The sequence below is a fragment of the Cnephaeus nilssonii genome (genome assembly GCF_951640355.1).
Source record: "Cnephaeus nilssonii genome assembly, chromosome: 7".
Lineage (NCBI taxonomy): Eukaryota > Metazoa > Chordata > Mammalia > Chiroptera > Vespertilionidae > Cnephaeus > Cnephaeus nilssonii.
In genome coordinates, this window is record NC_137078.1 from 20,178,234 (window position 1) to 20,189,860 (window position 11,627).

The window sequence follows — 11,627 nt, forward strand, 5'->3', positions numbered from 1 at the left end:
ATCATGCGCAAAGAGCATGGAAAATTCAAACAAAATATTTTTAGCTGGTTGACCTTTTAGTAAGAGTAGCATCTCCTTTAAAAGGAAACATAATCAGAAGAATGTTAAGATACTAATACTTGGAAGGGAGGCAGGAGGGGGGATAAGCCAGAGGTAAAAATATCCAAGTTTGTGGTATACACTTTTGGGGCTTGGGTGCCCCTGGCAGCTCATCTTTCCGAACTGAATGGCACTGGAACTTTGCTCCTGCATCTGGTATAGCAACATCCCTTGTCTGTTGGAATGTGTCTGTAGAACCATTTCTTGATTCTCAAAATGTTCCCATACTTGCCCTGACCAGTTTGGCTCAGTGGATAGAGCGTCGGCCTGCCGACTGAAAGGTCCCAGGTTTGATTCTCATCGGGGGGCATGTACCTTGGTTGTGGGCACATCCCAAGTAGAGAGTGTGCAAGAGGCAGCTGATCGATGTTTCTCTCCCATCGATGTTTCTAACTCTCTATCCCTCTCCCTTCCTCTCTGTAAAATAATCAATAAAGTATATATTTTTAAAAATGTTCCCATACAGCTCCCTGCCTCCTTCCCTCTCTCCTTTTCTCCTCCCCCCGTCCTTTCTTCCTTCTCTTATTTCTTACTGTATCCAGAGAAAAGCAGCACCTGGGAGGTGATATAGCTTCCTATAAAAAGCACAGACTTATTGTCATATTGGCCTCAATCTAAGTCTGTACTTGCTACCTACTCTCATTTCCTGGGATAGCTGAGATTAGCTAATTTTTAGGAATAAGCAAAGGGCTAAGCCAATCCACAGGTGAGCACAGTGAATGGCCTCCTTCTCTACTATGCTCCTCTTCTCATTTTGATTTCAAAAGCACATTTCTAATGGTGAGGTAGGCAGCAGTTCCAGAGCCATAACAAACTTCCCACCACACTTAACTGTACCTGTCATGTGGGGAGTTCCCTGCTCTTGCTTGCTGTTAGGTGGGGTCCAGCCATGACTGGGGTCATGACTCCCAAGAGACTCACAGTTGGATGGGGGAACAGGTTGAAAGCCAGACAGGTCATAAAGCAGAGGTGGGGGAGTGGGCAGGCCATCCCTGCAGGCAGCAATCTGCTGTCCCAGCTCTCCTATTAGCCTGACTTCACAGCTTGGAACAATGCTTAGAATGCATACAGAGTCTTTTCCTTTTCTTAGAAAGTCCTGTTGGACTCACTCTCCCCTGCACACTTAGGGTTGGGTTATTGGAAAGGAGGGTGCCTCCAGGGCCGGCATGCTGTTATTTTAAGGGTTCTGTGGGCTCCAGACCTGCTGTGAATATTAACATTCTTTCCTATGTAACCAGTGAGGGATTTCCAAATCTTTCACTCCTGCCAAGACCCAGTCCCACCTTTACTGCCCTCCTACCTGACCCCCTCACTCAGCAAATGACCTCGGTTCATCTTTAGCTTCTCTCACCTGTTTGCTGTCTTTATCTGTCCTTTCCTCCTTTCTTCCTCCTCTTTTAAGAACCATTTATTCTGCTTCCTCTCAAAGGCTAATGCCCTTTGTCTCTGACCTTGACTTTGAGTCCACCTACCAACCCCATTGACCTGTGCTATCCCTTGTGTCTTCCCTTTCTTGTATTGTGACTCTCTCCCTTTGGGCTATGAATAGTCTCGCACCTCTCTGGTCTCCTTGAGTGCAAAATATATCTAAGCCCCATTCTTCCTTTGAGCTGCCCGCAAATCTTTCTCTTCCCTCCCAGTGGCATCTCCACTCACAGCCCCTCTTGATAGTTCCGATTCTCATTCTCTCACTCCAACATCTCCCACCACAGGCTTCCCGGGTGCCAGCCCCAAACACTTTCTTGGTCACTGTTCTCATCCTCCCTGCTCCACTGTAGCATCCCCTTCATGAAAATTTCTGTTTCCTCATTTCAGTGACACGTGTCTGTTTTGATTTTTTTTAACCCTTGAAATCATTCTGTTTCCTTTACTCCGTCCTCTTCTTTTCTCCCTTCTTGCCCCTTCCCCCTCCATTCCAAATGTACAGGCTCTGTCCTGGCCTATATTCCACCTATGTCTATACACTCTTCTATCATATTTTTTTCTTATTTATTTTTATCTTCTGACTTCATTTGTGGTTGACATCTAAATTGGCCTTTCTGCTTTTCTGAACTCCAGGTTTTTCCTGTCTCCCTTCCCCTTCCTTCCTTCCTTCCTTCCTTCCTTCCTTCCTTCCTTCCTTCCTTCCTTCCTTCCTTCCTTCCTTCCTTCCTTATTTTTTCCTTCTCCCCCTCCCCCTACTACCTTACTCCTGTCTATTCAATAGGTATTTATTGAGTATCTTCTGTGGGCTAGCTACTCTACCACAAAATTACAATAGCAATTACAATAAAAGGTGGTAAGTGCTGTGATGTGGGAGGCACAGGGTATTATGGGAGCACCTAGAAGGAACACCTAAATCAGAATTGGAGTGAGGAGGGTGAGGAAAGGCTTTCCCTAAGGAAGTAGCATTTAGTAGCAGATATGAGGAGGAGAAGGTAGTGGTGGAGGAGGAGGAGAAAGAAAAGGAAGAGCAGGATCAAGAGGAGGAGGAGGGCGAGGAGGAGGAGGAAGAGTTGTTAGAGAACTGCAGGGTGGGGAGGATGTTCTCAGATCTAGAGGACAAGACTATGGAGCCTGGTACATTTCAGCCACCTCTCATTCATTCTTGTAACCAGATATCCACCTTATTTAGGTAACAAATGCTTGGACAGGTTTCAAAACGCAGTTATTATCTCTTCTGACTCCTTCCATGCTGCCATCTCAGGAAGTGACAGCAGCATCTTTTCACACAACATCGTATCTGATGCCTCTTGTTTGCTCACCCTTCACATTGGTTTTACCTCTGCAACATCTTTCCCACCTTCTCCTTCTGCCATTCCCATTAAAAAAAACCCCACCCTAGTTCTTCTGGCCCTCCTTTCTTAGCTAAGACCTCCAGTCTCTTCCTCATTCGATGAACCCACATGGTTCTACTTACAGATATTTTCCTAAAATATGTATTGAATCATATCACTGTCTTCCTTCAAAACTGTCAATTCACTATAAAGTACCCAACTCTGACATCATGCATGCACTTCTACTATTTAACTCAACCAGATTTTTCAACTTTTCCTCTCTCAGTTCATTCTCAATGTACAGTACAGACGCTGTCACATGGCTGACACGCACTCTGCCTTTCCACCTTCAAGATTTATACACGCAATTCCCCTCCTAAGAGACCTTTCTTTTCCATGGTCCTTTAAAAATGTTGTTTTGTTTTTTTTTTTAATATATTTTATTGATTTTTTACAGAGAGGAAGAGAGAGGGATAGAGAGATAGAAACATCGATGAGAGAGAAACATCGATCAGCCGCCTCCTGCACACCCCCTACTGGGGATGTGCACGCAACCAAGGCATATGCCCTTGACCGGAATCGAACCCGGGACCCTTGAGTCTGCAGGCCGACGCTCTATCCACTGAGCCAAACCGGTTTCGGCTAAAAATGTTTTGATAAAATACATATAACATAAAATTTACCATCTTAATAATTTTAAATGTACAGTTCAATGGCATTAAGTACATTTACATTATTGTGCAACCATCACCACCATCATCCACAGAACTCTTTTCATTCCCCTCAGCTGAAAATCCATATCCATTAAGCACTACCTTCCCATTCCTCCCTCCCCCATCCTCTGGGAACCACCATTCTATTTTCTGTCTCTGTGAATCTGTCTCCTCTAGATGCCTCATATAAGTGGAATCATTCAGTATTTGTCCTTTTGTGGCTGGCTTATTTCACTTAGCATGATATCCTCAAGGTTCATCCATGTTGTAGCATGTGCCAAAATTTCATTCCTTGTTAAGGCTGAATAATATTTCATTGCATGTATATACATTTTGTTCATCCATTCATCCTTGGTGGATAATTGAATTGATTCTATCTTTTGGCTATTGTGAATAATGCTATTATGAACATGAAGGTACAAATATCTGTTCCAGCTTCTGCTTTCAATTCCTTTTGATTTGTGCCCCAAAGTAGAAATGCTGAATCACATAGTAATTCAATTTTTAATTATTTTTAGGAACCACCATATAACATTACCACAGTAACCATACCATTTTACATTCCTTACAACAGTGCATAAGGGTTCCAATTTCTCCACAATTACACCAACACTTCTTCTCCCCCCTCCTTTCTTTTATCCTTTACTAGAGATCTGATACATGAATTCGTGCACCAGTGGGGTCCCTTGGCCTGGCCTGTGGGATCAGGCCGAAACTGGCTCTCCAACATCCCCCGAGGGGTCCTGGATTGCTAGAGGGTGCAGGCCAGGCTGAGGGACCTCACTGGTGCATGATCGGGGCCAGGGAGGGATGCAGGAGGTTAGCCAGCCAAGGAGGGACTGCGGGAGGGCTCCAGGGCATGTCCGCCCGTCTAGCTCAGTCCCGATTGGCCAGACTCCAGCAGCAAGCTAACTTACCAGTTGGAGTGTCTGATCCCTGGTGGTCAGTGCACATCATAGCGAACGGTTGAGGGCCCTTAGCATATCATTAGCATATTATGCTTTGATTGGTTGAACAGATGACCAGACACTTAGCATAGTAGGCTTTTATTATATAGGATTTGTTTTTCTTCCTCCCTTCCTTCCTTTCTCCCTCCTTCTCTCTCTCTCTCTTTCTTTCTTTTTCCTTTCTTCTTTCTTATAGTATAGTAGCCATCCTAATGGGTGTGAGGTGGGTCCACAGTCTCCTTTTGAGCCTTTATATTATTTTAACGTTAGTAAATGGTTACTTCATAATAAAAAGAAGACATACTCATTAGAACTCATTTAAAGTTTCCCATTTTTTTTAAAATGAAAGGAAAACAACCAGCCACAAGAGTGGTTGTAACATTACCATGCCCCCCCCCCCCCCAAACCTCTCCCTACCCCCAAACTCCTTTGATGCCTTGCTCTCATCTTCCACACCAGCTGCACCCCTGGAAGTGGGGATATGTTAATGGGGTTGCACCAGCCTGGTTAGTTACAGTGTGTACATTCTCACTGGTTATTTCTTATACTTTACTGCTTCTTTGTTTTATTTTAAATATGTTTTTTATTGATTTCAGAGAGAGGAAGGGAGAGGGAGAGAGAGAAACATCAGTGATGAGAGAGAATCATCGATCAGCTGCCTTCTCACACCCCTACAGAAGATTGTGCCTGCAACCTAGGCATGTGCCCTGACTGGGAATTGAACCATGACCTCCTGGATCATGGGTCAGTGCTTATACACTGAATCACACTGGCCAGGCCCTTATTTTTTTTTTTTTAATATTTAGAATATCAGTCCTGCCTAGGAGTCCTTCCTCCTAGAAACCTCACAGCAGGGTAAGAGAGGAGAAATTCTGGGGCAGCAGCTAAGAGCCTGGGGAAGACCACCCTGATGGTCTTCAAGACCCTGCCCACCAGGCCCAGGTGAAAGAAGCCTCACTCCTCACTGTCTTCCTACTCCCCACCAATGGAAGTCACTTGTTTCTTTGTGTTCCCATAGCACTTTATTTGGATCTTCAATTATACATTATTATTATTTTATTATTATTATTAAACACTCTGACCTTTATTATAGTTTTGTGCATATATTTATCTTCATCCTTGGAATTGTTGGTTTTCCACTGCCTTTGGTGTTGGCCAAAATACCCTGCATGTATCAGGCATAAGATATATGTTAGCAAGTCCAACTGCATTGAGACTCCTTTCTACGGGAGGCACTGGCGATTGCACCACTGCCTGTACTTGAACACATGTGCAGTGTTGCGCTATTCCTGGGATGCCCGTATGAGTTCTGCACTTTCTCAGTGCAGAAGAGGCTGACTGGGGCCCTGAATCTGGACTTACGTTCTAGAAATGACACCAAGGGCTGCTTCTTGGAGTCCCTCTCCACCAAAGTCACTTCCTGGGACTGGGCCTTTCTTCAGAGGGAGCCCAGGAGGAGAAATTGTCCGGAGAGGAAATGGTGATGAAGGACTCTGGTTTCCTTTGAGATTATTCCCATTAAGCCCCATTCCTAAGGCCTCCCGAGCTTGAGGACCAAAATCCTGGTTGGAATTCAGATCCCTGCGGTTCTAGCTTGTGACCTTACAGACAGTCACACATGGGTTATGAGTGTCCAGGCCGTGAATTCCTCCAACCTTGGGCTCCCCATCCTGGTAGGAAGTTGTCTGAGAGACACATAGATAAGGGACACTCCAGAATCCTACTCTGGAGAGCTATATCAGTTAATTAAGATTGCAGAACATCGAGTGACAGAAGTAACAGAATAATCCAGAATTCACCCTCCTAAATGGAGGCAGTGGCCAGACAAATGACCTGCAATGGAGTTGAATGCGTCGGATGCTCTATCTGGGGTTGGACAGACTATAAGTATGGGGAAACTGTCTACATAAGATAGCTGATGGTTCAGTGTCAGAATGGCACCCAAGTTTATAGGGACTGACTGTACAGTTGAGATCAGTATGTTCCCACAGGGTAGCCATCAGAGAGAAAGCTTTTATTTGCAGTGAGAAATTTAGCCCCTAGAAAAAGGAGTAATAGCAGGATGGCTTAAGCTAGCTGGGAAAGTGGGAGCAAGGGAAAGAAAGTGTGGAATGGCAGGGCAAATGGCTCAGTGCTTCCTTGGATTTTTGTTGTGGTTAGCGATGGCTCAAAGCAGGAATGTCCTGCATCTTTCACTATTACACTCCCCAGACCTTGCCTTGCCTTTAAAGTTATTGTTATGTCTCTTTAGAAGTCTCTGTGGAAGTACACAAGCATAAAAACCCATGCTACCTCTGAGATTTCAGCAATTTTTATCAGCTTCCAGAAGCTTCCTTTTTGAATAATCTGTTAATTATCTTTATTTTAGAAACTTGAAATGGATAATATCACTACAAAGGACTCATCAGATAGGACTTCTAGGTCAATGGGGAAAGTACACAGGATCCCTCACTCCACCCCAGGAACCCTAGGCTGACCTTCAGGGGTCTCATTTAGAGCCTTCCTGTAAAGAATCAGCTCCTTCCCTTGGCCGGGCTGCCCAGAGGGTGGGGTGCGTGGAGCCCTGGGAAAGGAAGAAAACAGGATTGCAACACCACCACTTGTTCCTCCTAACACCCTCCTCTTTTCCCACTCGAGGTTGGACACTCAAAGGCACCATTTGTTCTCATACAAAGGAAAAAATAGCTCTGTTGTGAGTTCCCTGTTGCCTGACTTGGTTACCTGACATTGGGAGGGTTTGTTTTCTGGGATGCTTAAAGCTGTACACGTTCCTTTCTGGGGCCAATGCTTTCTGTAGACATAAACAGCAAACTAGGCTGCGGGGAAGAAACCATAGCTGCCTTTTCTTTCTTTGGAGCTACATTCCTGCAGAGATAAATATACAGGAAGACAGACAAGTTATAAAGGAGGAAGGATGACCTGTCAGCATGAGGGATCCGAAGAAAACAAAGGGTTTTCATGCAGGGACACTGAAAATAGAATGTAAAGCCGTTAGGAGTGGGGAAATAGTCCAGGCCTCTGGAGACCTCCCCTCCCCCAGGAATACAAGCCCTGGGGAGAGTGGGTGAGACGGAAACTTGAAAATCCATGTTGGGTCACGCCACTGCACAGCCACGGAGAAGCCCTGCCTTCCAGTGTTTGCCCTGAGCAAGGCACGCTGGACTCAAGCAAAGGGCTTAATTAGAAGCTGCCCCGATCGAATGCAGTGTAGCTGGGGCAGGTGGGGAGAATGGGGCAGGTGGGGAGAGTGGGGCAGGTCTTTGAAATGAGCCATGCTAACCGGTCAACAGAAAGATGGCAGTGGAGCTGCTGTGGAGGGCATGTTTCTACAACAAGATATGGTCCATTAATTTTACATTTAAGACTCTTTTTAAAAAGCAGATGCTCTCCTCCCCTCCCCCTTTCAGTTTTTTGGCAAACTTGCTAGGATCCAGCGAACCAAGTCACGCTGTCTAGCCCTTATCTTGTGCAGGATCTCTATTCCTTAGCGGCTAATGTAAACCTAGAGGGAAGAAAGGTCATTCCTCATTTTAGACTCTCTTTCAATGGGTAGTTAACCTTTGAGTCAACCAACTTTGTACCCAGGTACAGCGCCCTCCCCTCACAGGCACTCTCATCACCCTCCTGTAATAGGGCACATCTTGTTACAGGCCACCAGCCAGATTGAGATCAAATTGGCCCTTGCCCTCTCATGAGGGAGATGGCCTACTGAACTGTGTTAAGAACAGTCACTGTGAGTGCAGAGTTGGAAGAAGAAAAAAAAATAAGGAAAAAAAGCTGCCCTTTAAGAAACCTCAACCTTCTAATTAAAGGAATAAAAAGCCATTATGCCTAGTAGGCGGGTCTTTGGGCTTGCTGTTCACTTACCCAAACAAATGCCCTCCGCTAGATTCAAGCCCAAGTACCTCTTTATAAGCGTGCCAGGGTTGAATGCCAGGATTGGTTCCCCCGCCAGGGCAGCATGGCTTAAATTTTGAACACCTGTCATCTACCTGCCTCTGCTTCATGTTTATTTTTCAAGGTGGAAAGTGCTCCCAACAGGAAGCAGGGCTGCCTCATTCCGAGTTTGCCTTCGAAAGCCAGAAATGACCCTCCTCTTCAAATTCGTTTCCACATTTACTTCCAAGCTATCTCTGACAATAATTAGCTTTGTATTGACTTTTGTTGCTGTTGGTGAGGATGGGGATTTACGATTTAATTAAGATTGGTCCTTTTTCTTAAGATTACTGTCTTAAAGACATGAAATACATATATAGCAACTTCTGCCCCACCCAATGTCAAAGGAGCCCCCCCCACCCCTCCCCCCCCCCCATGGGTCTTTGTGACAAAGAGAAATCCACATTCACAGTCTAGGGAGGAACGTTTTATTTAGAGAACCCAAAAGTACGTTAAGGCTCTCACTAGCCTCATTAAAACAGACAGTCTGCGAAATGGAGAGAAGTGAGGCTAGTTAGCACCAGCAAGAGCTGGGCAGGTGGGCAACGGGATGGAGTCATCTGTCTTGCTCCTCATGGATCCAACCCCATTAACTTGGCTCCAGCTCTTGAGTCCTGTGCCCCACCGAAGGCCTTCACCTTGACATCAGAGTCTACAGAGGGAGCTGCAAAATGAGTTATGTTGATTTTCGAAATAACCTGAATGCTGCCAGGAAAAGGTTTGCTAAAGCTCTGCAAGAATTAAAGTGCTTCTTGTAGAAACCAGTGAGAGTGAGCAAAGCCAAGCCAAGCCCCCCTCCCCCACCCCCAACCCCGGGCTGTGCAGCTTGGTTTTTGACCTTCACCTCACCCTTGCCATCTCTCCTTGATCCAGAGTCTCCTTTCACAGGAGCCAGTGTTGCCAGCATTGGCAGGAGGTTTGATGTGGTGTGAATTCCTGCCCCAGGAAATGGACTGAAAAATGCACAGCATCTCCGAAAAAGAGAGCCTGGGAAGGTTAGAAAGAATCTACAAGCAGGCAAAATGGAAACTGTTCCCTCCAGATAACCGACTTTAAAGATGCCTGAGAGTGAACACCCCATAGGCATCCTCTGGGGCTCGCCTGGGTTTTGTTCCCGGTGGGTTAGGTTCTCTGTTGGTCCTATTGAACTCTATCCTGTTTGACTCCTCTTTTGTCAAATCTTAATTATGCACCTTTAAGTTTGAGACATCCATTCTCCAGAAAGTACCCCCTCATCCCCAATACCAACACAGCCTTCATTTAAATCCACACTGACCAGACTTTCATTGATGCCACGTAAATAGCTGCTTCTTTTGAATAGCAGATGCCTTTAATTTTGAGTGTGTGGTACATGTCAGTCACTGTTCTGTGTACTTGGGATATATAAAGGAACAACAAAAAAATGGTTGCCTTGCCCAGCCGGCATGGCTCAGTGGCTGAGCATTAACCTATGAACCAGGAGGTCATGGCTTTGATTCCCGGTCAGGGCACATGCCCGGGTTGTGGGCTCAATCCCTGGTAGGGGGGGCGTGCAGGAGGCAGCCGATCAATAATTCTCTCTCATTATTGATGTTTCTATCTTTCTTTCCCTCTCCCTTCCTCAATGAAATCATCAAAAATATAAAAAACAAAAAACTTATTGCCTTGAAAGCTTACATTATAAGGGAGTGATGGGAATGTGGGAGAGGATAAACAAACATTCAGTAAATTGCATGGCACATTAGACATTGAAATTGCTATAGAGAAAATAGAGCAGGTAAAGAAGGATATTAGTTGGAGGTGGATAGGGAAAGGGAAGATTGTAATAAAATTTTCAAGTGCAACTTTACTGAACAAGTGAGGACAAGGACAAATGAGAACTTCTATTTCTTCTTAGAAGAATTGGTCTTGGCAATGAACAAGTATTTGGGATAGTATTTAATACTATCTTCAGAATTAAATTTTATATTCTGCAGACATTTATTTATAAAACACTATTCAGAATATTGTTATAATTATATATATATGTTATACATGTACGCACACATATGCATAATAATATATAATATAAGAAAAAATATGCACCCCAAAGGAGCTTTGATATATCTCTTTCAAATCAGGTAAATGTATAGATAATTTCTAAGTTCCCCGAATAATCTTTTTGTTTATTCGGGAGAACATTCTAACCTGAGCAATTTACATCTCTTGGTAACATGAACCACAGAAGTGTCTCCCCACCTTTTGACCCCGTCCTGCTGACCAGGCTTAACGCCACTTCACGCTGACCTTCAGCATGGCCATTGGGAGCAGAAGGGATTTAGGACAACAGGGCTGGCAGAGCGACAGGAGCCTCACGCCCCCCTTAACGGAAGACTGTTACCGGGGAACACGGCCATCACCACACATCTGTTTGCACACTGTATTCCTGCTCAGAAACCCAAGTCAGAACTCTAGTTTCTTTGAAAGTACTTGGTACACAAATAAGCAAATGGGAGATGAGGAATGTGCAGTCATTGTTCGAGGATTTTCTGGAATTTGAACATTGTGATTTTTGTTGTATAGAAAAGGCTTTGGTTGCCTGTTTATCATATAGTGCAGGCTCATGAATAACTTCCTGGGGGACTGGCCCACATTCTTGGTCCCTTTGGCGTCTCTTGCCCAGCAAGGTTCATTTAGGGCGTCTTCCCAACATCCTGTCTGAGAATGACTTTCTTTTCTTCACTTACTAAGCCCCGAGTCCTTATTGAAATGACCTCCTGCACAGGAAGGTCCGCTGTCCGCTGTGGCGCCTGGCACAAGAAAACAGCTCTGGTTTCTAGGAAGTTAGGCACACACACACACACACTCACAGGCACTGGAAGTCTTGTTCAGAAAAGAAACAAAATGTTTATGTCCCTCCACAGGCCTACTACGGAAATCCAGCAGACGTACCAGCAACATACAGAACAGAGGTGAAGGCAGGTGCAGGAACACAGCTGGAAACCAGAGAACACAACAAGCGTCATGTCCACAGGCCCAGCAGCTGTCGAGGTCAGCCAGGGGGATGTGGGCATTGAGGCAAGGCGAGAGCATGCACACCTTGTGTGTGTGTCTATGTCTATGTGCACACTCAGACTTCAAAGCTCCCCAATGGAAAGCCTGCAAAGCTCTCGGCATTTAAATGAAAAGTAACCATGGAATTTATCTTAACATATAGA